The sequence below is a fragment of the Xiphophorus couchianus genome, chromosome 18 (assembly GCF_001444195.1).
Source record: "Xiphophorus couchianus chromosome 18, X_couchianus-1.0, whole genome shotgun sequence".
NCBI lineage: Eukaryota > Metazoa > Chordata > Actinopteri > Cyprinodontiformes > Poeciliidae > Xiphophorus > Xiphophorus couchianus.
The window spans coordinates 22,664,484-22,692,406 of NC_040245.1; the positions used below are offsets into that span (position 1 = coordinate 22,664,484).

The 27,923-nt window shown below is 38.3% G+C and overlaps 1 protein-coding gene across 5 annotated transcripts in view; it reads right to left on the reverse strand.

Moving 5' to 3' along the window:
• Positions 1–27,923, reverse strand: part of sipa1l3 (signal-induced proliferation-associated 1 like 3) — an 84,655-nt gene that overhangs the window by 41,214 nt on the left and 15,518 nt on the right. For 4 of the 5 annotated variants that reach the window (XM_027999069.1, XM_027999067.1, XM_027999071.1 and 1 more), the window contains exon 2: positions 1,544–1,628. The gene's annotated coding sequence lies outside the window, so the exon portion shown is untranslated. Of the gene's footprint in view, positions 1–1,543; positions 1,629–25,739; positions 25,917–27,923 lie in introns of all 5 variants that reach the window. The other variant, XM_027999068.1, reaches the window with a different exon arrangement.

A 27,923-nucleotide genomic window follows, 5' to 3' on the forward strand; every position in this document is an offset into this window, starting at 1 on the left:
AACTTTAATCACAACAAAACTCTCACAGGAAACACAAGAAACAACAGTGACAAATGTGAACAGCAGGCTAGAAGGAAGTTCTCTGCCGAAGCCTCCGACTCTGCTCTATATTGGGCCTGTAAGTCTGTCTGGGTTATCTGGAGGCGACATCTCTGCCTCTCAGACCAGAGTCACCGAGCTGCACTTCTCTCACAGTCGCCCCGCTTCCCTCAACTCTTTCCCATCCCCGCAGTCCCTGTCTCTGCTGATTTCCGTCTACATCGTGCAGATGAATCTCCACTAAAGTTGTGAGTGTCACTTCAATCCGTCTGTTTGCCAGGCTGCTGTCCCATGACACCAAGACAGCCCATGAGGAGGAGGAGGAAGACTAAAGGATAGGGTGAGAGGACTAATTTAGCAAGTGTCAAACATTGATATAAAAACGCTAATGATTTGGAGTTAGCAGGAGGAAATTAACTGTAGCCCACCGGTCATCATTTGCTGATCAATTTGGCGATAAGGATTTAAAAACTAAATGAGAATTTGTTTGAACTTTTAAATATCTGTGCAACTTTAAAAGATCCCAGACTACTAAATCTTGATTTAAACAAACACAAAACAGAAGGCTGAAGGAGAAAAAGACAAAAACAGTGAAGTTTTTAGAGCTCCGCTCCTCCCACATCACTGTATTTAGACTACACTTTCAGAACATTTGCAGCTGAAAATGTTTCCTTACTGAATGCTCCAAATCAGCTCATTGGTGAAATCCAGAACTGAGCAGAAAAAAAAAAGCTCTGGTGTTTGCTTAGGTCAGGAAAAGATCGTGAGCAGGCATGGATGGGTATGACTCTCTCATGGTGTAATCTTTCTGATCCAATGTCTGTATTGGACTATGATTCTTGAATTATAGATCTGATTTAAACAGTGTTGTTCTGTGCTGCTGCAGGTTATATTTTCACACTTTTAGCTTACAACTAGAAAAACATCCATGTCTTTATATATTATATATAGAGTAATATAATAAATGACACAAAAAAAACATGAATGTAAACCAGGCCTGCATGCTACAGCACATTATCATCACAAAAACACTGAACGTCAACAGCAAGTAGCTGCTTGGACTGCAATAAATATTAGCTAATTATGTAAGTGCTTTGCATACAAGAGCTGTATGCCAGTAATGTATTTGGTAATGCTTGTTTAATGCAGTAAGATATTTTATAGGATTGCATTGAGATGTTTGGATAAAGTCATTACGGAACTACAAATAATTAGTTTTATATGCCAAAAGAGCAGATAAAACAATGCGTTGAGACAAAACAAAATTTCTTTCCAAATCAAAAATTGGAAAAAGTCTTGAAGAAACAATTAAGATAAATTTAAGAATAAAGAACATCTAATCTAATAGTTCTATGAAGCTCATTTATGGAGACAGAGATTCTGAATACAGAAAGCTCAATAACACTGGTTAACTGGTTATAATCTCTCATCAGAACATACACCAAATCGCTTAATAGATCATTCACATATTAAAATTAAACTTTTTAATATGCAGTAGTCTTACCTTTTCTGCCTTCAGTTGTGCAGGTAAAGCAATTAGTGAAAGGTTTGGTGTGACTGTGCAGGCAGAGGAAGCTCTGTACTTTAGTCTGTAAAGAGAAAAAAAGTGAAATAAAAGTTTCAGAAAACTGAAGTCAACTTGTTATTGTATTGATAGTGGACAGGGAAGTCCAGGGCTGTTCTTGGTATACATAATAAAAATACTTTAAGCACAGGGTAAGTTAACATCAACAACAAGCTAACAAACTTTTTTTTCTTAATGTCCTGAACTAGTTTGCTCTATGAAACATCTTCATTGTGTTCTTTTTGTTTTTTTCCCAGTGATCTGTATGGGGTAATAAAAACTAAATGCCATCGATATGGGTGTATTGTTGGTGAGGATACTGAGCAGATATGCCTGAGGCTGTCTATCTGTGCTGCACTGTAAACAAGTCTCCATGGACATACTCAAACACAGACATAAACTCCTGGTAGTGTAGGTTTCTGCTGATCAAAAACTTTACCTTGGAGCAACAATATTACAACAGTAGACAAATCCAGACTTAATTTGCACACAAAGATAAAAAGAAACAAATACAAGCCCTCTGAACTCTCTTATCCTGTCTAAAGCTACCATTTTAATAGATGAAATTGCAGAAGACGTGGAGGCAACATGAACTGCTTGAGAGTGAGGGGCCTAAGAGCAGTAGAGAGGAGCGTATCAGAAGGTCTTAGTAGATTACCAGGAGGGGCAGGGTGGTAGCAAGCAAACAATGTCCTGAGGGGAACCATCGTTACTGTCTGGCAAATACAGTTTAATCAATACTGATCTGTCAGGGTCCACTTATCCTGCCAAACACAACATAACACTTGAGGGGAGAAAATGGGGGTAGCTAAGAGTCACTAACTGGGTGAGTGACTGTTTTACCACAGTAAAGTGTTGCCACATCTTTAACTTGCTCATGTATTAATTCCTCTTGAACCAAACCAAAATGTTTTCGCATTTTGTCACATTACAACCGCAAAATTAAAATTGGGATGGTTTTGTGATAGGCCAATAGAAAGGAGCACATAATAATTACATGGAAGCTGGACTTGAACCTGAAAATTGATTTACTTGCAGCTCCCCGAGTCAAAACCTTTTTGAGCCAATTTTCATTGCAATTGCAAACGAGGTATTTCTCAGAGCGCATCGCAATTCTAGAGGATGACTGTTTTGGCCATTCCAAGAACAGTGTGTTTAGGGTGCTGATGGTTTCCCACCACATGCACAATTTGGCAAAGAAAAGCTCAAATCTGGTCACATCTCACCAGAGCACCATCTTCCATTTATTTCCTGTTTGATGCAACCAAGTGGCAAGCAGTAATGAAAACTTCTCAAGGCCTTTACAATGGCTGCCTTCTGATGTCACTCTTTTACAAAGACCAGATTTGTAGAGTGCTCGAATAATAGTTGTTGAATATTTTCTCAAGCCAACAAATATGTCTACACACAGCACATGTGTATATTATAGAACACATATCACAGGCAAATCATATCACATTTTTTAAAAAGTCACTAACGTGGAAAAAGACTAGGGGGATCTAGGGGGATTTGTAACTTTGTCTTAATAACATTAATATAGACAACGTATGTGATCAAATTAATAATTAAATTATGTATTTATTTGTGGAGCTGTTCTATCTGGTTTATTGTCAAGCTTTGTTTCCAGTGTAAATACATAAATAAATAAAAAAACAAGAGTGATCTAATCTTTGCTTTTAAAAGGTCTCAACACCACCCATACCAAAGGACGCAGAGTATAAACAAGTGGAGTGTCCATCATTACTGGTAAACCACATGGATGCCACAAGACGCTTCTCGCACAAGTTTACAGAGTCGAGTCAACGCCTCTTCATAAGGTCAGTGGTTATTAAGAGGATCAGAAAGCTGGTTATGTAAAACAAACACAGGCGGATTCCTGAACAAGCTTAAAGCTTTTGCTTTCTTACCATTAAAAGTGAACCTCTGTGAGCAGCAGCGGCGGCAGCAGAGATTATGTTCCAGCAGGCATCAGCGTGCTACTGTCTGAGCGTGAACTTGGGTGAGTGCGACTGATTGCATCTTGAGCATCTGGTGTATATTTAGTAGAGGAATCGTTCTGTGCAGCACTGCCAGACAGAATGACTGTCAAACAGCCAGAACCGAGATGGACTAACCCCCTCAGTGGATGTCTGAGAACAAGGATGAACCCAGAATAAATAGCCTCATAAATAAATAAGTTCATCTGTCAGAGGTTTTGCTAAGAAAAAATGCAAATCCTGTCTCATTATAGTGGATGTGCAGCTTGCTCACTGGAGATGAAACATCCCCATGTTTGTTTGTTAACTTGGGGGGAAAAAAGAGAAAAAAAAGACTGTGGACATTAATTAACATGAAGACTTGAGTCCATCATGAGAAATATGTCAGATTTAACCTGACGGGCTATTTTTGCACACAGTTTCTTGCAGATTGATGGTGTAAAAAAAATAGAATGAATAAAGAAAAACTCACAAACGCATAAATAGAAATGACTGAAGCACATAGAAAATAAAATCACAACATCCACTACTCTGAAGTGTGACAGCACAGGGGGGAAAAAAAACAAGAGTATAAAGCTGGAAGGATGCCTGCACCTTTACCATCACTGGCATTTTGTTGTGGGTAAGATGGATTACTGTCAACTCTGGTGCAGAAACCTTCTTCTGTCAGTCCTCCTTCACACTTCAGCCTGCTAATAACATCCCAGCTTTAACACAAAGATTGTGACAATATGTGTGTGAATTCCCATGTAAATGTGAATGGACAATTCTGATGTTATAATTGTAGTTTTGACAAAGGCTGCACAATATCAAGAAAGCATATAATTTAAATACTATTGCAATACAATGTGACAGTATTGATTACATTTAACCCAAATTTTTCCGGTTTACTTCTTCATCATAATGTTTTCACCATTTCCAGTGTGCCTCGTTTCCACTGAGTGGTACAGCTCGGGTCGGTGTGGTTTGGTACGCTATTTTCTCTGTTTCCATTGTAAAAGTGGCTCATGTATCCAATCCGTACCGCACCGTTCAGCCGGGCCCCCTTCTGCTGGGCGGGGAAACACCGTCAAACTGGCCAAATACAATACTTGGATGGATCGTTGCATGCATGACACTTTAAAACAGTATTCTACCAAATATTCTGTCCAAGCAGCTCTTTGTGATTATGATATTGCATAAGCTTATTGCAAGTTTCAATGAGTTAAAATTAAGACCTTTTAAATACTTTTTAATACCATTTCGGTTTAAATTTAAGACCTCGAGTCAAAGTCTTTTTAAGGCCTTACATTTTTATTTTCAAATTTTACACTTTTTAAAACCCCCTGGGAACCAAGATATGCAGATATTGTAACGACGATGATAATTCAATATATTGTTCATCTGCTGTTTTCAGAAATAAATTGACTATAAATAGCATATCTACGACCACATTCAAATATTGCCAGAAATTGATCACAATCTTACTAATTAACAGTAAGCTTACTAATTGTGACATACAAGTTACAAATTTAAGTAAATGTAATGGCTCACGTAGTATGATTTAATCTAATGTGCCAGAGAAAATTCATGTCTGTGTGAATATTCACACAGAAGCCAGAGGTGGGCAATGAGCACATATGTGTTGAAGAAGGTGACCCCATACAGAGCAGGCAGTGCTGGTTCACTCAAACTCCAACACTGGGAGGTGGAGATTGACACTCTTACAACCTTTTCACAACTCAGATTTCCCACCATCCTCTGTGATTCTGATCTGTTTTCTACTGTATGCACTGAAATTGAACAGTGCACGTTTTTATCCTCCCTAAAATGGCTTCACTGAACTATAGGTGCAGGTTTCTGCACGTAATAGTGAGTTAAATTAAAGACATTTAAGGTTTGTTATGACTTAAATTTAAAACCAACCTGAAATAATTCACTTTCTGATCAACTTATTTATAACAATAAGCGATTAAAAGAACTTTGTCAACTTAAGTTGTAGTTTTTTTAGGACTGGCTCGAGCCTGGAGGACTTTTACGCCTCCCAACACTATAAAGCACACTTCATAATAGTTATTGAATACAAGTTTTAGCAATTGAAATCCTGTCAAATCCAAACATCCTTAATTCCATTTTAGGCATCAAAGAATCTGTCCCTTACTTTCATATGATTTTTATTTAATAAAAATAAAATTATATAAACAGTTGATTGTTTATAGAATGAAAATAATGGGAGTACTTAGTTTTGATCCGTGAGAACTAGACCTATTTACCAGTCAAAGCTGATAAAACAAAAACGATTAAATTTCTATCTCTAGCCAATTGATTTCATAAAACTTGAATGTTTCAGAAATGTTGGTGAATAATAGTGCTAATTAAAGAGTTTGCATGGAAAAGACATTCATAGTTGATTTTTAACCTAATTTTGAGGAACACAAAAGGTGGAAGTAGGAAGCATGGAAGTGCAGAACCCAGACAGTTTATGGTGAATACATAACAAACCCATATGCATCGCAACCAGCACCTTCTGCACCAAAGACTGTGTCCCCTACCGCATGATAAGCCTGGCGGGCCGCTTAGTCATATTTTCAAATTTCCTGTCAACATTTAACAATTATTAACACAAAAACAGTGGGCAGCTGGTGGACGGCCCTAGCATTCCAACCACCAGGGTTAGCAAGTTTTCTAGGGTGAAACCATAAAAGACTCACACTGTCAGGCTATTGACAGAGTGAGAAAAAAGTAAGCTAAGTAAGTTAAACAACAACAAACTTAGGGAACCAAATAAATTAACAACTGATGTGTAACGGCACTGTGGCCTTTTGGATTGAAAATTGACCATAAAGCACCTAAAGATTCCCACATCTACTTGTGTGTTTCTCAGGCGTCGTTTGACGTTTGTGTAACAATTAGTAATAAAGATGACTCATATGCTTGTAAAAGCGGAGGTGGTTTCCAACTCCGTGCTGCTGCTCTTCGGATTGAGCATTGTGCAAAACGTTACAAAACTAGGGAAGTACAAGAGTAGGAAACCACCAGAACAGAGTCAGTTTCAACAGGGTCAGCGACATCATTTCCGCTCTAAGCAACATACAAAGCTGCATGAAGGCCACTAGAGCAGATAGCCTGACTAATTTATCAGCTAAAATCTGATTGTTTGATTCCCAATGTAATTTTATGAAGAGCATAATGGCAATAAAAGGTATAATATCCTGAGCAAAATGCACATGAAAGGAATTACTAAATTTAACACGGGTTTATTCTACATTTTTTATTAAGTTCTTGTATCAGAATAAAAAAAAAACCCAAAACAAATGTGTTAGAGATAATAAGATTATAAGTCACGCAAGTGTTATACTGGTTTAGCAGCAGTTATCAATTGTTAGTTTCCTGCTTTGAATAAAAGCAGTTTCGTTCTTGTGTCAACTTAAAATTTTTATTCATAATGTCATACTGTAATAATTTCACACCAGCCCATGGCAAGTAGAAAAACTGGCTTATTTGAATGTGGATCTTTTTTCAGCAACAGGATCAAAAATGCAGAGTAGTGATCAGTACTAAAGCAGAGCTTGTTTCAGCAGAACCACTTCAAATGCTGACGGGTACTGCTGGTGCTGGTTACCATAGGAACGTGAAGGTGCACCAGGAAAAAGACATACGATGTAGGCGGATGACCGCAGGCGATGAGGACACAGAAAAATCACAAAACAAAGCAGTAATCTATAGGCTGCAGCCATCAGATGGCCACTTTATAGACTGATTAGTACAGTCACTGCAGCGAACAGCAGCAAAGCTCATAGGGAGCACATAAACTTTAGATCTACAAATCTTCTGCAGTGGCCTTTAATTTCTGCTTTGCCTCAAATGCAAACTTCCTCTGTTAAATCACTCTGTCTATGTTTCCTTGTTCATCAGCACCAAGCCACTTACAACTGTATGCCATGTAAGCTTCAAAGCATGCCTAAATGGGCATTAGAGTATTTAAAGTCACAAAAACAAGCACTTATCAGCAAACTTCCAGCATCTGGTATTGTTTTTTGTTTCCATAACATAATCCAGTCAGAAAAGACTTCTCTCATCATCGTTAGGATTTTCTTATTGACAGTTTATGTGAAATCAATTTTGCTGGCATTTGAAACCAAAAAAACCAAGAAGAACAGGGATTTTTTCATTTCATTTGATGTTTTTCCAACACAAGGGGCCAAAAGAGGAAAGTAGATGTAACTGATAGCTTAATGTATGATTAATTTGTAAAACGAGCAAAAACAAGCAATTCAAGGTAAAGTTAAGATCACATAAGCTACAATCTAATACTTCTCATTCATCAGTGTCATTCAGCTTACAGCAACAAATACATTAATGTTTTACACTTCAATATTATCGAAGGCCAGCTGCTATAAATTAGGTCTGCCTCATCAAAAGTTTTGCAAAAAAACGTTTGCCCCTTTTTCAGATTTCTTTAGTTTTTTCTTTTTTGTTACAGATAGTCCAAATAAGCACAAAAGGCAGTTTTTAAATAATGACTTTCTTTATTAATGAGCTAAAATCTCCCCAAACCAACCTCGACCTAAGTGAAAAAGCAACCATCCCTATTCTTGTTAAATAATAAATTCAGTGTGATTAACCACAGAAAACTGGAAGGATGAGCTCAAATTCACAAGCTTAAAATAGACTTTGTTACTGCCCAACCTGTAGAATCTAGAAATCTCCTAAATAAAAGCTGCCTGGCATCAAATTGGTCAGGAAAAGTTGTTGCTGAAGTATGCTTTATGAATATATTTGCCTTGGTGTTATTAACTCAACCACCAACTCTGCGAGTTATAAGTGAGTTACAATTCCTTTGGCTACAAGACTTAGATTTACTTTTTCACATGGAGCCATACTGGTTAGTATAGCCTAAATCAAAACAGAAGTGTTCTCTTACTTGATATAACATTTTATTTGTTGATCTGAAACATAAAAAAAAAGTGGTAAAAATCAAGAAATCTGTAGGTGAGCAGATACACCTTCCTTTGGAACACAAAAAGGTGAATCACTACACAAATTCCCACAAAACAATCAGCTGATAAGAAACACCTTTGTTTTTGTTTTTTGGCATCATGTGATGTCAGGATGTGAACACTGATTAGCATCTAGATTGTGTCAGCTACCTGTAGCTGCAGAACAAGACCAAGCCTTTATTTAGTCTGGCTGTTACACTGTCAGATGCATTTCTCTGCAGTGCAGAGTCATGCAGATCAGGCTCTAGATAGACTGACCATTTTATGTAGAAACAAACTACCCCCTCTCTACCGGTGTTTCGCCTACCCAAACGAACAGAAGCACATTGCTTACAGAACTTTTCTTTTCTGTTGCTAATTTCACTGATTTGCCTAAATGGTGTCTGCTTATAATGCAAGAAAACATTACGTCTCATCGTACAGGAGACACAGTGCAACTTTATCGCCTTCGTCTGTTTTCTACTTGGTTGTGCCGTGGGACCGGGTGTGTTTCTGTGTATGTGTACGGTCACAGCAGCAGCAGCAGTGGGTGGGGTGGGGGGATGTTTTAGGCCATCACAGATGTTGCAGCTCCCACAGAGGGGTCCCAGGCCATAGCTGTGGGCTGCTTCATCTTCACACTGATTAACCAAAGAGGAATGTAAAGGGTCCATCAAGAAAAGTCCTCAAATACTCGAAGACATGCAGTGATAAATGTTCAGTTCCTACACATTTGACACAACAAAATTCTGCACTTTGAGATGGATGGATGGATACACTGATAAATAGACAAGGAAAGGACAAGCAGAGAGATGGATGCATGAATAAACTCATGGGTGGAAAGATAAAAAAATGGAAGAAAGTGCAGATGGACAATGGACAGACTGATAAAATGGATGGTTGAATCATTTAGTCTTTTTTTCCATACGTATCTATTCCTTGATAATATCAGTGCACCGATTGCAGTTTTTTGGCCGATCACCAATCTTTAAAAAACTGACCTGCCAATTCCAATCTAAGTCAATATCAATTTTTTTGTCTGAAAAGTTGGTAAACATAGAGACAAGGTCACTAAGCTAGCAACAATGGCGACGATTGTTATCCGTGCACATGCAGACGTGACCAGATAGGCGAGTCTGTCAGTCAGTCCTCTCAAGGCAGAACAAAAGTGAACAGTAAGTGATTTTCAGACTTTTGTGGAGGCAGATCGGATTGATCAATATGATTGGATTCTCATACAAATATCGGCCAAGCGATCTCCCGAAAGTAAGGAAACTGAAGCCGATTTATCAGTGCACCCCTACCTGATTATAATATATCCTATGCTTCTCCCAACTGCATAAAAACTGTTCTTAAAGTGTGTTAAAAGTTGTCCAGGATTGAAATCAAATGTGTTTCAGCTGGAAAGAAACTGTAAGGTTCAATTAAATCCAACATTTTCCTCTCGATGTAGTATAAAACAGTGAAGCTGCAGACACATTCTTGGTATTCCAGACCCTAAACTTTTTCCTTGTGTAAAATCAGTTGATTCTTTAACTGCTGTGTTATAGTAATGCAAGGTAGCGCAAACCCTGATGTAACAATAATTACTGTATTAATTTATTCTGACTTGAAACAGTAAAAGAGAATTTGTGATAAATACAGTAAGATAGTGCCTCAGATGTAAACAGTTTGAGATTTCCGTTTATGTGCAAAAAGCACGGAAATGCTAAAATATTAATTTTTTATGTCATGTTAACATGCTAAAAGGCCTGTTGGAGGAAGCACACTTTGCTAATGTTGGACTTCATAACTAGAATTAAACATTACATTCAGACACAAATAATAAATCAGCAGGCATTAGGTAGCGCTACTCAAGCTGCACGCCTGTCAGAAATACACGCTTGATTAATTGTGAATAACATCTGGATTAATACCTGCTCACATGTCAAGCTGATGACAGCTCAAAAGCAGATTGAGAAAGTTACTCAGCTATAATAAATACATCTGTCATATTCAATTTGTTTGATGTAATGCTGATTAGTCTAGATTTCCCCTTTAACAACTTGTAGCAAGGACAGACAGATGTGTGACCAAATCAGGGATTTGTGTTCTTCTTCTCCTGTTTAACCACTGCCAGCTATGAAAAGTTAGCAGTGAGGATATTGTTGCAAACAAATTAACTATCTGGGAGTTAAACAAGCCTTAAAATGCAAGTGAATTACATTTTTGATGCAAGTAAACTAATAAAAAGTGCAAAGACAGCCAACTAGTTTCAATTACGGTAAGTTGCTTTAATTGCTGAACTACAAGCATCATTTCAGCAATACCATTAAACACGCACACGCAACAAAACCTACCTCATCAAACACTTGAAGAGAGAAAGGGTAGACAGGTTTTTGACATGATTTATTTTCAATCTGTTTCTCTGTTTCGTGCAACTGTTCAAACACATTTTTCTACAGTACGTCTGAAATCAAACTGTTGGGACATGCCAACAAATAATTATCAGAAGAGCCAAGAGGAACTTTTATTTAATACTGCTAAAAAGTGAATTTAATTAAGTTTCCTGCTACAAGTTTTTTTTTTTTTTTTTTAAATAAACTCTTAGCAAAGTAAACAGGTAAGTTTACAAAAATGTCAGACTATTTTCTTAAATTATTTCTTCTAGTTAGAGGCAGGTACTGCTTTAGTCAGCTTTTATTTACTTATTTTTAGAGATGGAGAACTGTTTTTGTCCATAAGCATGTCAACACCTGGTTTGCTCTTGGGACTAGGTTTAAAACTTTTCATTTGAATATAAAACCTTCTTTTTACTTTATAGCTAAGACTTAATGACCCCCTGTCCATTACTCAGTGGCAGCAATAATTGCATTTATTGCAATAATTGCAACAATTGCGCTGTTTACATGTTTACTGACACAGCTATTGCTGCCTTCACGTTTTGTTTTCTCAGTTTTGTTCTCTCTGTATGTCTGGATCAGTGACTCTGTGTTTAGGTCACTGATAGATCTATAGTTAAACACAAACTTATTCATACTCTTGGCAGATTTTTGAGTAAAATTCTATTCATTCAATCAAGAAATTTTGATTCCTAAAAGAGAGAAGACAGGCATCTTTAAAGACAGTAAAACAATGGAAAAGAACCATGAATTTTGAGATAAATAATTTGCCTTACTACATTTTATTTATTTATGCCTTTTCAACAACAGCAAAAAAAAGGATCATTCAAATTTTACACTACAGGAATCAAACCACTGTAATTGCTGACAGGTTTTCTGCATGTTCCCACTGGTATTTTGATGATTTGCCTTGGGTGACAAGCTCCAAGTCTTTGAGGTTTGAATCGTTAGCTCCCTCCAACAGATTATCTCACAGATTTAAGTCAGGAACTCGGCTGGGTCACTTCAAGACATAAATATTACTTCCCGTCAGAATAAAAATGTTTTGTCACATTAAAAGATTAGTTTCAGCTCAAATCTGCCAGGGATAACTTTGGCCTTACATGTAAATTAAATGAACTGAGTTAATGTGACATTCTTATCCATTAAAAACTATATTTCACATGTATTTAAAAATGGAACTGAAGAAGCCTTTTGGATGAGAGGTGAAACATCTGCCGGGGAGAAGAGAGTAAGTCCAGTCATCTTCTACTTAAGCTTTTAGGGTTGCCAGGTCCGCATGAAAGAGAAGTGATACCGGTGTATTAAAATAATAATAATAAAAAAACTAAACAATGAACATTTAAACATATAAATTGTGAGTGTTCTCTCCAATTTCTAAATTTAAATGAAGACTGAAAATATATTTTTCCGTACAAGAAAACAGCAATGTGAGAATCCACATGACTTATTTGCCATTTATGCTCTGCTGTTGCTTCAAAACAGGGGCAAGTTAATGTCTGTGTGAATGGGGGCTGTTGGTTGTTTCAAGGTTCTTCCTGTAACCAAATCAGAGCAGCGACAGACTAATGAAGCTAAATGATGATGAGGCCTCGGGAAAAAAAATAACTGGCTTCTGTAAGAGAGAGGAGAGAAAATCTATCAGACAACTAAGGGAATATTTGCAGCTGTCTTCCTGAAGTTTTACATTTCCAAAACATGATTTGAAGCAACAAGAAGCTGGTGTCTTCAGTTAATAAAGTAGGGTCATGTAATGATTTTCATGTGATGGGTTTATTGATCTCCTAAAGGAGACCTCCTCAAAAGGTCAATCTGGGAGGTCAGGGTTAACCACTTCCACTTCCTTGAAGTGCTCCTTCAGCATGTCTGCAGCAGCTCCAGCTCTGAGGAATGCACAACAGCTTTGACATTAACAGATTTAAGCTCTCAATCAGCAGCACACTGTCCAGACTTCCAGCCAAGCAACAGAATTAAGAGATCCTCTATCTATTGAAAATGACCGGATAAGCAAAGGTCAAATGAGGAGCAAGTCCAAATCAAAAAAATTCCTAAAGCACATTCCACAGTGGGCTTCACTTAAACAGATTATTTCATCAGTGCGGGGACAGAACTGAGCCAAACTACAGCATTTAAGGCTGAGAAGAAACCTGGCAACATTCACTAATTAAAACTAAAAGAAGACTCAAACTAAGAAACTAAGCCATTTCTTCAGTCCAGACAAAAATCTTGCTAAACAACTGTACTACTACAGAAATCACAGAACAGGACTCCCACATCAGTGACACTGAACTTCTGATGAACTTCATGAAAAATGTATTATATTTACTAAAGTATAAATGCCTTTTTATATTTTCTCACATTACAACCACAAACCCTCAACTAAGTTTACTAGAGGTTTTCAGGACAGCATAAAGCAACTTACAACTATTACGAGGTAGAACATAATTTGCATTTCTTAAAGACAAAAGCAAAGATCTATGAAAATGTGGTCTCCATTTACTTTTAGCATCGCTGCTAACTAGTCATTACTGATTATGGAATTAACTTATGCCCTAATTACAGCTGCAGGTGTTTTTTGGGGAACATCTCTACCAACTTTCAACAACATGCAGATCACGGGTCTCCAATAATATACATGGAAATGTGTGGTTTTGATGTAATAAAATTTTAAAAAGTCTAAAAAGGGTGTGAACATTATTGCAAGCAACTCCAATAAGAACAACTGAACTTTATTATAACGCCTACAATAAATAAGCGAGTGCAAAAACATACCAAGAACACCCAAGCATGTTTTTGTTTATTTAATTACCATCTTCTGGTGTATTCTGTTAATTTTAATGTTGAGCTGTAGTTAAGACATTAACGGGCGAGTTCATGCATCCCCTGAGGTTAAAAACACACCCTCTTTTAAAACATTAAGCAGCATCTTGAGAGCCATCTTCATCAGTTTAGCTTTTAGCACTAATGAGAAGTGACAGTGGTGTCCTCTATTTTTTTTTTTGCAACCTCCTCAATACGACACATCAACAATAGCAAGGGAGTACAGGGTCAAGGGGTGTGTATGTGTGGTGAGGTTACAGTGCAGTCAAACAAAGAGAGCCTATGACACAAATCCAACCAGTCTTTCTCTCCCTCTGTGTCTCTTTTTTCACTGGGCCTCTCACTGTTTGATTCTTCCCCCTGTGAATGGTGCCATTGAAAGAAGAGGCCATTAGGACCTTATTCTATAAAGACTTTGTGAGCTCCCAAAGGAACACACCAACTCTCACAGATGAGCCCGACCGCTGCAGATCATTTTTCATTTGCTCCTTGTCTCTGCGGAATTAAAGGCTCTCGCTCACTCAGGGGGAGCGTGGTTTGCAAAGAGGGACGAAAACGTCGATGCAAATCAAAAACAGTGACAGCGAGAGGCACAGTGACGAGAGATGCCTTGCCTGTTGTCTGATGCATGGCTCTGACAATGTAAACTGGAGCTGACTCCACCCAGCATTGGTGTGGCGAGATGGCCTAAATACGGTCAGCTGGAAAGATAGTGGTCAGATAGAGATAATGGTGCCTGCCGGTTCCTCTGATGCTCCTGAAAGGATGGGCTCCTTCGGGGATTTCAAGACAAACAATTTGTACTGTAATGAGATTTGTACCAGAGTGAATGGTTGGGTCAAACAATAAATAAATAAATAAAATAAAAAATAAGTGTGGGAATGGCTTGCTCTTTTGTTGGTGTAATGCAGTAAAAGTGCTTACTTGAAATCTAATTTGACTTGGATTAAATATAGCCTTCTCTAAATAAAATCATGAACAGGTGTGGTTCACTTTTATTTCCCTTTATATGTAAAAATACTTGCCCAGTTTATCAGTAGAAAACAAATAAAATCATGAATATTTTAAATAATTTTCAAGCACTGTGGGTTTATTGTGCGCTCGCAACATCTATTTCTGCAACCTTATCCCTCTCATCCATCTATTCAGAGGTATATACACCTGGCTCTGGATATATTTAGATGCTGACACATTTCTTGGAAGCTTAGCTCGTTACAAAATATATATTCTTGCCATGTGTTTTGTAAGATAAAACAAAATCAGATTTTCTTTTGAATTCCCAATATTTGTACACAAGCAGACTAGTCTGTTGGCACCCTTGGCAGAGAAATGTGCTCTTTTATTCCGGTACTATAATCTTTCAAGAAACAAAGCATTATAAAATCATAGGTTACTTTTTATTCTTTAGAGTGATCAGAGTTTCAGAAATTTCTAATACATGACTTCCTAATTTTATGTGGTATAAATATTTACTAAAGCCTTAGTCAATCTTTCCAATGCAATATTATATATGCAGGCCTAAACACAACCTGTTGGGCTCTGGCAGAAAGCTGAAAATGGAACGTCATTGGTTCAATCAACAGGATATTGATCCCTATTAACACAGAAACGATTCTCCAGATACAGCAATAAGTCTTCTTCTATGTACGGAGAACATAATAATTTTTTAAAAAACTGTGAGGTGAGCTGAAGAAAAGAGAAGGGAGGAACTAGGACTCTGGACCAAGAGAGTCTACAAAAAACGATGGTGAAATATTCCTCTGTGTGTTTGCTTTGAGTGTTTTAAATGTTATACAACAAACTGTCAGTATTTGGGCATGCCGTGGTGGCGTAGGGGTTAGCGCGACCCATATTTGGAGGCCTTGAGTCCTCGACGCGGCCGTCCCGGGTTCGACTCCCAGACCCGACGATATTTGCCACATGTCTTCCCCCCTCTCCTTCCCCTTCCCCGTTTCCTGTCAGCCTACTGTCATATAAGGGACACTAGAGCCCACAAAAGACCCCCTGGAGGGGTAAAAAAAAAAAGCTGTCGGTATTTGCTGGAGTTTGGAAACAAACGAAGATAGTTTCACTACTAAATGAATGCACTAAAAGTTAAAGCTGAAATTCCTTTTTTTTTTTTTTTTTTGGTGTAAGAATATGCTACTGTAATAAAACATAATTTTGTCTGAAACAAGCACCGATGACTTCTTAATCTCTTCAGAAATTGAGAAAACAATTTTATAAAATGCTTTTTTAACGTGAAGTTATTCCTGTTTTCTTGGGCATAAATGAACAGCGATAGAAATACTCAAAAATACTGAATCCTGAGTTGAATCATTCAACTCTACCTACAGTCTAAAGATGAATTCAAAACTTGCCTTTACTAAATACAAAAATATGATAAAAACAACTTGTCCAATGTCTTCACATCAAAGTTACTCTGAAGTTCCCCCAGGCATGTTTAGGCAAATAAAAAAGTCCAAACCTATTTTTTTTAAAACACTGCGCACTGAGCTGAATTCAATGCCTTTTTAACAGCACAGTTATTTTACATAAAGGCACATGCTCTGTCCTCTAAATGTCAGACAGCCAGAAAACAAGTTAAAAACATTTGAGGTAATGAAATAAATTACCAGAGCAGAAACTGAGAAATTTGTGTTACAGCAGGAAAAAATGACTTTATAACTGTCAATGTTAAGAATTACAAAGTCAAGCAGTTGCAGTCAATTCTTGCTGCATTACACTAACAGCAACAACGCAAATGACAGCAATTCTGGACAGCTGCAGCAAAACTGGACTAACATTGAGAAATCCTGACATTTAAAGATCAGTTTCCTGTCCTTATCCAACCCCTCACTGCATTAACATGAGGGTCCATGCCAACCCCACCATTTCCTGCAGCGGTCCTGACCCAGACCCTCTCAAATCTCCACAGTAAGAGGAGACTTAGGCAGCAGAACAGCAACAGCAGAAGGCCAAGAGCTGCTACAGTGAATTAAAAACACATCCACCACTCCCTGACTCCTCCCTTTTCTGCCCAGTTTTCTCAAGAAAGGCCAAAAAGCAGTGAACTCCTGCTAAAGCCTCAACATCGGGTTCCACAGCGCTGAACATTTCACAGCAGCAATCTCTGGACCCTTATAAGACAGGCATGTCGATTAACCCGATAAGGCAGACAATGATTAACAGTTTCACGCGTAATTATTTCTGTGAACCACAAGATTACAGATAAAAACGCTCAAAATTCAAAAGACTCACAGTTCGGCAAAGACATATTTCACTAAATACAAATTCAGAGTCACTTCTCTCACTGCAGAGTCTTTTCACTATGTCTGTGGTTAGCTTGGTGAGAGATTTTTGGGAGTTTGGCCATAGACAGCCATTCAGAGAAGGTAGAGGAGTGGCAGACTTGGAAATGTTTAACAGGAAGCACAACCGGGGAACATGGAAAGCGCGGGGAGGAGGAATGCGTGGGGGGAACCCCTAAATATGATGCTCCATGTTTAACAACACTATGTAAAGTGGCGACTGCATGAAAACTGACGCAGTTCCTGAATGGCTTGGAACAAATTTCAAGGAAGAGCTGAGAGAGGGACAAATTAAGTAAAAACAAAACTATGATGTAGTTAAGAAATATCAGTATTTAATAATCAGTTTAGCAAAGTTAAAATTGTTTGGAAGATTTACCCATTAGAAATTACATTTTGGAAGATTATACAGCATACAGCAGTCTCAGCTGGAAAGGTTGCTAGTTAATGACACTGCTATGCAAACTGAAGAGGATCATCTTTTAAGGCACAAACACTGCCATTAAGTGGATTCATTTAATTGAAATTGATTGAATTAATTTGAGTTAAAAAAAACATTCAAGTCAAAGCTAGGATGTACCTAAAAATGCTATCTAGGTTCTCATCCCATTAGCCTTTATTACAATGTTCATCTTCTGCTGTAATAAATGGAGAGGTATTATGTAAAATCAACTTTTTTCAGCTTTACCATCATGTTATGTTATTCCCTCATTAAAACATAGCTGGAGTTAGGCCTGTCGCGATAAACGATAAATCGATTAATCGTACGATAAATTAAAACTATCGACGTCATTTCAATTATCGGCATTATCGTCTCTTCCGGCCTTTTTCTCTTTCTGTTGATGACACCGAATGAAAAAAAGGCTCAACTCCGGTGCTCTCCACTGATCCTCCCTTCCTCATTTCCTCAGTGTAAAGCCCAGCGCACACACACGGTCGGCCGATTGTCGGCCCATTTTTAAAACCTGACAGACCACACATTAGCCGACAGAAATCCTAGGTATAACGGTTCGATCCGTTCCTGCCGTGTGGTGTCCAACAATGGGCACAAAATAATGGCTACAAGTTCAGTTAACTAATTTTAAAACCAGGCATTAATCAATGCTTTACTACAATCTACCTGCAATGCATGTGGCTAGTGTCAGCGTAAAGTCCTGACTGAATGAAAATCATTATAATCTATTTACGTCACGTTAACGAAGAACAGCTGAAAAGTTACCTGGTTTATCAACTGCGGTAGCAATTTCGCTCCAACTCCTCCCCTTGTCATTTCTATATTCTTTGCATGTTGAATCAACATTAATGTTGTTTCCACGTCGGCTGGACTTCGGGTTGCTCCGTGTCAGCTGTTTGGGATTCCCCTCAGTAATTTCCCCTCAGAAAACACGGAGGAGAATCCGCGCTTTCTGATTGGCTACCTGTCACATTCAACAGGCTGCGTTAAGATCCCAGTCGGAGAAAAAACCCTGATTTAGATCGGAGCGGCAACGATGATCTACCATAACACACCACACAATCTTAGAAAGACCAACGTTTTAAGATTGTCATAAGGGGAAAATAGGAGCAAAAAATCATGTAGTGTGAACTATTGCATCAGGTAGTCGATGTGCCCATCTTCTCTATTTAAATCTAATTATTACTGAAGGGCAACATAATATACAGACTTCGTAATCTGCACTCTTTTGGTTGAATGCAGTATTTATTTCCACTTTGGCTTTATGTTGTTTAGTTTTTATCAAGTACATTTTTTGTTAATAGAGACTGAGAATCCATTTTGTTTTTGGTTGTTTTGTTTATTTTGTTTATCAGCTCCAGTGTTAAATATTCTTTTGAAAATAAAGTGCATCTATCTTTGGCAGGAAATCGCATGCATTACTACGTCATTTCCATTAAATCAGTGTAAAAAAGTCTTCAGACAATATTATCGTTTATCGCAATAATTTTTTGAGACAATTAATCGCTCAGCAAAATTTGCTATCGTGACAGGCCTAGCTGGAGTGTTGCATTGATTATTTCATGCATGTTTGAGAAATCATTTTATCCCCCCCTTCACTAGTCAGCAGGAATTAGCAAACACCTTGTGAAACTGTGCATCAGCTGAACTCATTATATAAGCTACTTCCCAGTGCAACACTGGTAAAAAATATAAACACTTTAATAGAGGAGTGATGTTGTGATGACTTCCTGAAGGCGAAGTTTCAGGAAGAACAGGAGGTTTTAAAGAGACAGAGGCCCAATTTCAAGACATCAAATTACAAAGTCAAATTTCTTTCAAGTCATATTTCATATGTGTAGCATTTTTATAACAACTGAAGGTAACAGTTACTTGATTGAGCTATAAAATGGAGACATGTGCCTGGAAAATATAAAATACTGACCCTTTAACAGCCGAGAGAGAGTCAAACTGGTTCAACTCCTGTTAACCTTCAAACCATTCCTTCATGCTGTTTACTTTATGACACTGCATCTATCTGCTAGTCTTAAGGTACAGCGTGTTAACACTTTCAGTCAAACCGCACAACATCCCAAACAAAGCAAAAGCACACATCAGCTGGATCTACTGGCATAACAGGTAACACAACTCTATTGCTCAAGCATAAACAACACAAACAAGACTCTAAGCAACAACAACAGAGTTTCGCTGGAGAATGAGTCACCGCACACCTTTACGACCAGGGAGTAGCTATTTGTTTTATGGCACTCAAACCATGAAACTGCTGGCATAAATACAAATGATGGCAGTGAAACACTTGATACAAACTGAAACTGCAGGATGTTTGCGTGTATAAATATTTCAAGGTAATTCAAGTGGTATTGATCCGCAATACAAGTAAAACCTGCCAACAGATGAGCAACGGTAGCTAAATAAGCTCAAACTGGTTCTGAAAGAAACCAAAACTACAGACCAGTAAGGATGCACTTTCCCAACATAAAAATAATATTTAAGATTATATCAAGATGCAGTTACAGAAAACCAAAGATGTTTATATAATAAAAGCTCTAATCAAATTTACCAAATTTTGTGTACGCTGAAAGAGAAAACTCAGCTGTAATGGTATTATTAAAGATATTGTTCAAACACTTTTCCCTATTTACCAACTCATCTGCTGGAAACAGATGAACAGTTTATTCATCTGCACAAATATAAAACCTCAAACACAACTTATTCCATAATAATATGGTGTAACAAAACAAGAACATATAATGAACCAAGGAACTCCTTTTCTTACAGTGTAATTCCTTTTATTGTTAGCATAGCAACAACTCCTCTAACTTCACCTCTATCTTATCAAAGGAAAATATAAACTTTCATATCTACTAAGTGACTAATGCTCTCTGCCAACAGTTCCCTGCTCATTGTGGGCACCATATTCTCCTCTCTGCTGCACTGTGGACATGTTTGTTCAAGGCTGTGACAGCGCATGTTTCTAGACAATATGCATGGGCGGACTAATTAAGATTTCAAACCGTTTATCTTACTGCTCCTCGAACTTAAAATTCTTTTAATGAGAAGCACGTCAAAGTGATGTAGCTACAAGAGTTTTCTCTGGATGTTACCCCTCCCCCACATGTTGCTGTGAACTGCCAGAAATGTTACTCAAGCTCACAATAAAGATCAATTTGACTGGAAGTATTTTCAGGCAAAAAAGGAACCCTCTCTGTCACTCTTGATAAAGGTGGTGCTAAATTTAGTGATGCACAGATATAAAAATTTGGGCTGTATCTGATATTAAGACTGCTGTTATGACCAATATTTTCCAATGTCATATATATTTTCCTAAACTTTCAATACTGTAAAACCACCTATACTTCTTCTCTGCTTCAGTTAAATACCCAATAATCTTGTGCTGCATCACCATCACTGTCTAATGGCCACCACCAATGTTAATGTTCATATATTGTGCACACAGTGAATATGTGAATTGACTTACAAGCTGTTGAGTTAAAATTCAGTTATCTTTTGCACATTTATTTTAAATAATTGTGTATTACCATGATACAGGGATGATGTGGAATTTTTTTTTTTTAATTTAAGGTACTGTGAAAATCTCATTCTGTGCCATGCCAAACAAATAGTGTGAAAAAGGTGAAAAAGAAGCCAAATGGGCTGAAACCAAGCCTGCAATACATTTTTAGTATTAACATTTCCAATGGTCTCTCACTGTGTTGATCTGTTTTTCAGTAAACTTTTGGACTGGCGATTCTCACCCACGCGGAAGTGAACTTTTAAAGGGTCGGAAATGTTAGTAGACCACATTGGCTGCTTTTAAAGCTCTCAGTAGGCTCTGGTTAAAAAGACAAGAAAAAGGCTCTGTGTGTGCCACATGTGTTGCAGAATCCCAGACTGTTTAACCTCCAATCCACGCAGCTCATTAGTATCTCAGTTGACTTAATCTTCTCTCTTCTTTTTTCTTAAATCCAGCCCTTTTTGCATTTTTGGGTGTAAATCAGTCCACTTTCACTACTTGTACTTTCCCCCTCCATCATCTGTTTTTCCCTAGCTGATGGATAGAGGAGGGAAAGGTGACAAACCCCACAGAGCATTAAGTTCATCTCTTTACTAACACTGTCAACAGTAGGTCACAAGGTAAATGTTGAGCTAAAGAAACTCACACATAAGACCAGATTCTGTACATTTAAGTCTTTAATAAAGCTCCTGCTACACCCATCCTGTCCTGTGGCTTTGTACTGATGCTCTTCTAAACAATATTGCAGAGAACATGGGGGAGCGAGTGATGATCATACTTAGTGATCAGCTGTAGGTTTTACTCTGGAGCTGGGAAAGGAGAGAAAACGTTTGTTTGTGCAGCTTTTGTTCCTCATTTTTCTCTTGAGCGATTTGACTGTTTTCCTTGCCAGTTGCTATACACTAGCAGAGTCAAATATTGACTGAGTGCTGGCTTTGGCGCTTCCACTGTGCTCCATTGACTTAAGCTGAAATCGCTGAAATACATGAACCAAAACCGACCTATTTCAGATGTTTACTTGTGCTACAGTGAAAAACCCAGGAGGTAAAGAGTCTGTTCCAGGTGAAACAGTTCCATATTTCCTTGGAAAGGTGATCATTGTGGCCGAAAAGGAGGAAGTTTAAAGCAGTGATTAAGACAGTGACCAGTCCAAACATGGTGCAATTTACTGATAAGCTACATGCATACGTTTCTAAACTGACACCGGCAGGAATAGAAACTGCAATCTAGAGCCGTTTCCAGTTTCCGTGAGGCGTATCAGTTGAAGTCAGGAGAAGCACAGAGATACGAGAAACTATTTGGAAACTACCTTTTACAACATGTCAGGACATGTCTGTGGTTCATTCAGGCTGTAAGAGAGCAAGAATTTCATTGGATAACAAGAAGGGAAACATATTTCAGCAAAGTCTTCTGCTTTATCTTGGAGCTATCAAACCGGGTTTGGTCCAGTGTGATATTTCCAAGGTAGGAGTAAAAACAAAAATCCCCCTGTTTTAAAATCTTCTTCAATCTAAAGATGTTTTCAAGACCAACGATAAAATTTGGTTGAGGACAGTAACACAACAAGAAAATGGGTTTTTATTAGGGCTGGGCAATATGGCTTAACAACGTTTCATATCAGTCAATATTAATAAGCACAGATGATGTTTTTGTTTTAAATATCTGAAATCCTGCCAAACTGAACCTTTCCAGGTACATCCCCAATTTCACACTCATTATTTGTGTCTTTAGTTTAAAGCAAAAAATAAAAAATAAATAACTAATGACCGCTTAAGAGGAGAAAGGTAGAAAGGTTTGAATGCTATTCTTGTATTTTCTACTGTTAATGTTCCAAAAGAAAAAAAGTAAATGGTGCAAAAGCAATCTCAGCAGCTCAAAGCTTCACCAAAAGGAAAGATTGTAAATCAGCTGTTCAATTCTGATTTGTGCACTTGGGACATCATAGATTCACATGACGAATATCTAAGGGCTAAAAATTTATAGCTACAAGAATAAAATATATTTCACTTTGCTACATAATGATGAATTGTAAAAATCCATATTTCTTTGCCAGGTAAACACTTTCCAGAATCCTCTAAGGGTCTGTTAGAGGACATGTGCTCACAGATCACAATAAGCTGTCACACTGACAGCTGCATAAATCACTCTTTAGGAACACATCCTATGTTCCCTCATTCAATACAACTAATTTTCTTTTAGTGTCAAGCCATCACTTTGAATATTGAACATCTCCTTCAGGGAGCTTTCAGCTCATTCATTCATCTTCACACTGAGAATTGTCAAGAAAACAAACACAGTGTATTGCTAAAGATCAATTAGGGGACCGGTTAATTGACATCTGAACAGAGAAACCATCTTAATGTCTCTTGGAGCCCAGATGGTTAAATGCTTGTCTGCATGGTCCCTCTCTCCACCACATTGACCTGTGCTAGACCATCTGTTTAACCAACCAAATAGGCCAAGCCCTCCCTTAAAGCCACAGAATGAGGCTCAGCTTGCATATGCTCCTTCAATGTGCTTTTTTTTTGGACTCAAACAGTAGTTACACTAACATTTTGAAGAAAGAATTTAAACATTAAGACAGAAAACATGCTGCTAAAATCATCCAACATACTGGTATGACACTTATAACATCCATTTATTTTTATTTTCATAGACAGGTTTATGCAAAACCATAGAATAAATTTCGTCTAAATTGCTAAAGCACATTTTTATGTGGTTATTGAGCAAAGCATATTACTTTTTTTGCTGCTCTTTGAAGATTCTACTAAAAGATAAGACTCATACACTGCAGAGTAACGCCAGCAGTTTAATAAGCTGATATTACCTGGTTAATTGGTTCAGCGCGCTGAAATTTTGTGGTGCCCTTTAGTCAAGACAAGTTTATTTTTTAGTACATTTCAGCACTGAGGCATTTAGTGCTTTACATGGTAGATAACACAATAAACAGATATGTTGGCAGTGCCACTCATTACATTTTGTCAAATGTTATCAAGAGTAATCATCATTAAATATACATCGAATTATTAATGTTCCAGTTATTACTAAACAGGTGGGGTTTTAAAAGAACTCACTGTTTCAGCATCTTTGCAGTTTTCTGGAATTTTGTGCCAGATTTGTGGTGAATACAAACTCAGTGATGCTTCAGCTGCTTTAGGCTTTCCTGTAAACTTTGGTAGCCTGCTTTTATCCAGCTGGGTGGCAGTCCACAGCAACAGGTGTGGGAGTGGTCATGTTTTAATCTCCATAAACCCATAAAAACCCAGTCACCTTAGCACCTTTCTAGGATCTCTTTAAAAAAATACTTTAATTGTAAAAATGGTATAATAGAAAGATATTAGTGACTTTGAAGTTAACTTTTTATAGCAAGGGTATACATTGATGCCAATTCTTGACAAAGCCTGTGAGATGGTATGAGTGAAACAAGTATTAGTAGCTTATTTCCATTTGATGCAATAGATACAAGAATGATTGAGCCCAAGACATGCAATTTAAAAACTGCTTAACTGATGGATCAAAATCAAAAGACTTCATTTTTGTCAACATTTGTCTGATTAGCTGTATAAATAAAGCCCACTTTGTTGTCTCTTTCACACAGATCTCTCTAGACAGCTCTCCCTTTCAGAGCCAGCCTCTGTCTTTGTTTATTATAAATCTTCTAAGAGACACATGGGAATTACCCAGAGCACTAGTGTGAGATTAGGACAGTCATCAGGAGATGAAGGAGGGAAGGAAATGTGACTGGATGGCCTGAATAAAGATCAGATGGAGAGATGGCCGATATTAGGTGGACACAGAGAAAGGACTGTTTTAGTAAGAAAGGAACTAAAGCAAGTACTGGGTTGCAAATGATGAAGCATGACTGACCCTGATTCTCTCTGTGCTTGAAGAAACGAGGAAGCGGGTGGTGGGTGAAGGGGGTTCTAGACGTAAACCTACAATGACAGAGCCGCTGCTGCTCCAATGACGCTCCCTCACCACTGAATCAGTCTTCATTTGTTGCTCCCCCCAACCAAATCCATCTGAGGTCGTCACTTTGCACTTCCGCTCACATCAAAAACGAAAACTTCCCAAAATGTCTGGTATCTTGCAAATACAATATAATAATGAATAAACATAGTAGCATGTAATAAAATGAAGAAGGCATTTTTTTTTTTTGCATAATTTGGCTTCATTGAAGCTCAGTTTTACATATTACTGTGCAACTCCTACATGGATGAACAAACCGAGAGAAAAGCTTCCACATGAAGAATTTAAAGAACGTGGTCTCATGAGTCCATTTTATTAAGAACGAGAGTCTAGCATAGTGTGGTGGTAATGATGGTGGGGGGGGGGCTGGGCACATTATGCAGGCCACTGCCTGGGAGAGGATGAACAAGCCAAAGCACAAACTAGAGTGTAGTCAGACCTCTGGGGGCAGAGGCCGGCCCGGCTAAAGCTGGTCTGTAGGGGGCAAATAAACATGCCTGCCTGTCGGCTCACTTCAAACCCCAGCAGGGTGTACTTCACCACCGTGTTTATGACCAGGAAGCTCCCTCAAAAACTCAATGAAAGATGGACTTATCCTCGTTCGCATACTCCCACTCATGAGGCCAAAAAAGATCCAGCGAAAGCAAATAATCATAAATTGTTAGGGGAAAATAAAAGCTCACGCGGAAAACATTTCTAGGCATTAAGACGAGGAGCAGCTGCAAGCAAACTATCAGCCCTCTCTGGGAAGAGGATTTAAAGCACTAAGCTTACCGTTTTGGCAGAAGACCCTGCAATGGTGTGCTAAGTGGGTTAAAGCGCACCCCAAGTCTCATAATCGCTCCGGCCTCCCCCTCCTTTTTTTACCCCTTCTCCCACCGTCTGCCAACAACCGCCGAGGGGAGCAATTCAAAGTCCTGCAGAATACTTAAGATGCTGAGGTAGAGGGAGCTGCAGATTAAAACAGAAAAAAAAAGAGGACCATCGTGTCAATATGACGCTTTTGTTGGGCAGAAACATGGATTAGTAATGTGGAGGACAATGGGTGAGTTTTCGCTGCCTGAGGGGTTGATTCCTACTTTTACATAGCCTGCTGTTCTTCCTTAACACCTTCTGTCATGTCTAGTGTTCTGCCCTTCCCCGAACCTTGCCACCCTCTCAACTTTTTGCCCTGAAATTTAATAGCATGGAACAAGAGTTAACACCTCTGGGATGCCATAAAAAAGATGAAAACAATACAACTACTGTCCACATCGGTTCCTTACCAAACGCCCGAAGACACAAACACCCCTGCATCTCACACAACGTCACCAGGCAGACACAGGGGTAACATGAGTCTGTGGTGAAACTGTAGTAGTGCAGCTCGGAGAAGCTAGCACTGTTCCGCGCTGCAGAGGGAGTGCAGACGATGTTTGCCTGCAGGACTTTCCAAACAGACAACAGTAGGTCTATTGAGACCCAGCTGAAACACAGAGAGGCAGAAACTAACACTGTGAGAAAGAGAGTACAAAGAATGCCAGCTAAAAAGGGGAGAGGGTTCAATAAATGGCAATCAGTTGCACAGGTATGTGCTTAAATGTGTACATAGACACAGTGTTGCAAATGAAAGCAGGCTCTTTGTGTAAAAATGTTTTCAATTGGCTACAAAAATGTCTAAAGAGCATAAAGCCTCTTGCTTTCTTAAAGTCACTCATTATGATCTTTGTGTTGCTGAAGCATTGAATCCTAAATCATGGCTACTCCCTCTTGCCAGAGGGCTGATCCTTCTAAAGAGAGGAGTCTAAGATCAACAGCTTTTGTACAGGGGAGGAATCGGGTTCACTTTGAGCACTCCAGTTTAAAACGATTAGATTTCATCCAAGAAAATTTACTGACCTACTAACATATTTTGATTGGACATAAACACACGGCATACAGGAACCTGACAGGGAGATGCCAAACATAAATACGGGTGCTTGCACACCAGAGCAGTTTCATGGACTGTAAATGGATCAGGGTTTGTTTTCGACGATAATCTGCTGTGTTTGGGTTAGTGTTAAAGATTACCAGAACTCTGGTATGGAGCAAAGAAAAAAAAAAGTTTGGTCCCTGTGAAAATGTGAGATTGCTTGCAAACAATCGCTGGTGCGTTCAGTTTATTAGGCGATATATAAAAACTATCCCTGATATTCTGTTTTACAACTCACATGGGATGACTGAAATAAAAGCCACTTTCTGAAAACGCTTTCTGCCGTTTGTATTTTTATTTTAGGAAAGAAAGCAAGAAAAAAAAAATCAAATTGTAAATTGGATCAGGTGTGAAATTCTTTTTCGGACATTTCACCTAGCCCTTGTAGTACTTGTTTTTGGTACATTTTCAGCTGTAGCTCTTACATCTTATTAAAGGCTCATCATATTTGACTTGTTAGTCCTTGATCAAAGTCAATCAAGTTAAAACTGTCCGACTCTTATGTCCTTCCAACTGACTGGTGCACCTCTACGTCCATCCGACACAGGACTTAAACAAACAACAACAAAAACAAAAGGAAGAGATTGTTAACGTTGCACAAAAGTCAGCACGCAAATGCTTGCAAAGGAGAGGCAGGTGGTGAGTACAGGTGAGCAGAGTCTATTCAGAGGGAATTATAGAGAGGGGTTTGTCCTTCCTGAAATAGGATTACCTGAGAAAGGTGTGGCTCATGGTGGAAGAGTGTTTGCGTGTCCTTAAGCTGCACAAATTTACAACTGGCCAGGTTAAACAAAGGCAGGATCTTAATAAAGGTCTGTCAGACCTCAGACACGAATGGACCCATCTTATCGTCTGCAGTAATCTTTACCTTAGAAGACAGAAGAATCAAAAAGCAGAAGTGATTTTTTTTTTTTTAAATCAAAAGTGCATCCTGTCTTTCTCCATCATGGCCAAGCTAACCAAGCCATGAAGCAAACGTCCGACGTCCGGGTTGCTTGTACAACATAAGC